The sequence below is a fragment of the Belonocnema kinseyi genome, chromosome 3, assembly GCF_010883055.1.
Source record: "Belonocnema kinseyi isolate 2016_QV_RU_SX_M_011 chromosome 3, B_treatae_v1, whole genome shotgun sequence".
Classification (NCBI taxonomy): domain Eukaryota; kingdom Metazoa; phylum Arthropoda; class Insecta; order Hymenoptera; family Cynipidae; genus Belonocnema; species Belonocnema kinseyi.
The window spans coordinates 39,154,845-39,158,340 of record NC_046659.1 but is presented as its reverse complement, the minus strand read 5'-3'; the positions used below and the strand labels follow the sequence as shown (position 1 = coordinate 39,158,340).

At 34.4% G+C, this 3,496-nt stretch overlaps 1 protein-coding gene across 6 annotated transcripts in view; it reads left to right on the top strand.

The window, feature by feature from the left end:
* Positions 1-3,496, top strand: part of LOC117170140 (E3 ubiquitin-protein ligase UBR2) — a 34,737-nt gene that overhangs the window by 1,337 nt on the left and 29,904 nt on the right. The gene's annotated exons all lie outside the window — the stretch shown is intronic.

The window sequence follows — 3,496 nt, the reverse complement described above, 5'->3', positions numbered from 1 at the left end:
TGGATACACTATACCAAAAATTCTGTTATTCTACACCGTACTACGTTGACAACTAATTGACCCATATAATACGTAGTAAATTTACAAGAATCTGCGTAAATGAATGAGTATTACGTAAAAAAAAGTGTCAAGTGTGTGGATAAACTTTGTGCTTGTAAATTGATAAGAGAAACGTACATTGTCTATCAGTCGTTAAAGAAACTTTCTGAATATAATTATAACTGATTCGTAATTTGGCATAAAAAACCATGATATATATCTTTTAGATAAAACATTGAATATTTTCGAATTGAATTGTTGGCACGTAATATGGCTCACAGAGAATATGAATGCCCATACATACTGATGTGGCGGGCATTATGCATCATCAACTTGCTGTGAAATTAGGACTTTTAGAATCCAGAAAGATCATTTTATCCATCACTGGCATGAACGTATGCACTTTTGCTCTCTATCAAAAACTTCTACATTCGGTCAATTTGAATCACACAGAAAAATTGTAAATGCGCTTTTATTTGTAAATTCACAGTCTCACCCAGGAAAGAGTGGGACAGGTTCAATCACTTTTTTTAACCAACGTTTTTCCCAAGATATTGAACAACTGTTTCGATGTATTTGTGGTAAAATGAAAGAATAAACATCTCCCTACATTTGGCATAATGGGTATATTTTTTTCATCATATTTTTTAATAATAGGTAAATACTGACATTTACTGTAACTGCTCGTTTGATCGAAGTAATCAGTGGGGCAACTTCGATCAATGTACAAACCAAATGTACCAGTGCTTAGATTAGTTAAAAATATTGCTCATAGTACTTCTGTGATAAAAGTTGGATGTGGATGAAGTATTCTAATAAATTAGTATTTTATAATTCGACTAAATTACACATGTTTTTGAGGTTGAATGAACATAGTTTAGACAAATCGTTCCATTAAATTTTAATACGATAAATCAGTACGTCTATGTTTTTTCCAATACTTTTTTGATTTTTTATGCTTTTTAGATACATCTTCGATCAATTTCCTCACTGGGCTGTCTGAAGCAATTAAGCTTTTGCCGCCTTCTCTTCTTTGTGTGGTTTTCATTGGTTTCGCTTTTGGAAATCCTCTGATTTCTTCTGGAGATTTTCCTACCAAGAATGGTAGAATTTGGCGTATTAATGGAATGTCATTGATTTACGAGTTTTCTTTATCATTGTTGACGTCGTCGCTCGCAGGCATAGGTCTGTTTGTGAATTCACTGCTGAGAAAATCAGGTTCAGAAAAATTCTGCGGAGCAAATAAAAAAATGCCTGTGCGAGCGAATCCGGATTTGATACTTACTGGTGTTATTGAGGCATCATGAGCTTCATGTACACATTCCACAATTTCTTAGATCGTAAGCGACTGCTTGATGATACTAATAATCTTATTTGAAGCTTTGCTGTAGGCAGTTTTGAATGTTGATTGTCGTAAATGCACAATTGCGGATTAATAATCGACGCGTCTAAATGTTTAATAAAATACTTCATAACTTTGACGACAATTCAGTAGTCACCCAACCTGTTTTCTGCGTGAGACCAAGTGTATTAGGCAAGAAGTTTTTGAGTGTTTTAGGAATAAAATTAATTCGAGGAAATACAATTGCAAGGGGGTAAAAAAACCTTCTGTAACGTTTACTAAGTAACATGTAGTTGCGAGGACACCTCTTTCTCTACTCGTTCCTTGAAACCATTGTTTTGTGTTTCTGGCTACAACGACGTTTCGGGTCTTGGTGGGAACATACGTTTTTGAAGTTTCGTCTAATTTCCACACTTTCAATGGATCGGAAAAACAGGGTTCTCGTTTGTACACAAACTCCGAATTGTCTTAAAATTTTCTCACATTACGGGGATTAAATAAAGTCGCCCGAGACAAACTGCAATTTTCTGGTTTTCGAAGACTGACTCCTAGGTTTCTCTTTAAGAATCCAATGAACCAATCCTTTTTTGACATTTTATTATCCTGATAAGAGTGTGGCACTTTCATGTCATTTTCCACGGCAAGCCCAAAAGCAAGGTTTTAACAATCCACGCTGCTTAAGCCGAAACACATTTGCGAGCAACGAATTATATAATCGCAAATTTGATTCTCTTGTTCATCCGCAAACACTTCTTGCTTCATATCATGCTTGAAATGTCGTGTCTTGCCCTTTTTTGATTTTCTTAGCGTAAGCGTGAAGGTTTTTGTAAAGAATTCCTTGAATGTTACTTACTTGACGAATGCTATATCCCCCAAAGTGGTCTCGGGTTTTTTGAAGTGGTTGATTACGAATCAGGATTAAAATTTTTTAAAATAAAAATTGCGGACCCAATATGACAGTAAACATTTAAAAATAAGTGTTTTTTAATGTGGAATCCAACCATGGCATTAGTTTTTTCGATATCGTGTACGGTTCCTAAGATAATAAGAAAGAACTAAAAAACTGTTTTTACCAAAAAATTTATATTTAACTAAATATTGTTTATTTTTCAGTGAACTGGTTGTCATTTTCTTCGTTTTTTATGCTAAAAAAGTTACAAAAAAATTAGAAATCCAACTGAAACTGTACCCCTTCCATTACGTCACATACATCACATTAAAGAAATGCCGACGGACATATTCACTAAATCGTTCTCGCAGGCAGATAAATATATACGTGTTTTGTTTTATTCAAAAAAACTATACATATTTTTATCTCTTGTTCCAGGAATGTTGATGTATTATGGAGTTTAATATGTAAAATGTTTCCTATTTTTATTTTTCAATTTGGTCAGGAAATTATGAGTCAATTTATTCGACCCTTTATACGCTTGTTCACTTATCAGTGAATATTGCCTTTATCGCATTTTTATGGTTCAGAAACATTATGCAAAAGTTTTAGACATATCAAAAGCGTCATAAAATGGAAATACAGTCGAATATGGATTTAGTGTTTCTGATTTCGTGTTTCCGAGAATTGAGGCCGTGCCGTAGGGATTGGTGAAAGGACCTGTGGGGGAGTGTGCAGTGTTCAATTAGGCATCACAAAACAGAGAGAGAAAAAAATAGTTTCGAGACTGGATTTAATGCCACGGTCAGCCCCAAAATTGACATTAAATTCAGGTTTGACTTTATTTGTAGGCTCGTTGTGAGCCTCACATATGCTTATGTAACTTGACATTTTTAAGAGATTGAAAAAGAAATCGATAAACTTTTAATTTAAATTGAAAAAAGAGAAAGAAGAGCTTATGAAAAATTACAAATTTAAGTTGAACACTTGCTGAAGGGACTGCTGGTGTATAATTGATTACTGTTGCAAACTGTTGACCTTCGGTTGGACCGCTCGTTGTGCACCGTATTTCTGAAGGTCCTAAGTTTTGGTCACTGACAATGCGTTGAATGGCAGATTATTAATAAGTTAATAAATCTATATCTTTTCTCTAGGTCAAACCTGTACCTGTAAATCAGGAAACGTTGAGGCCTCAGAGCGATAGAACATACCCGTTGAAATTGGTC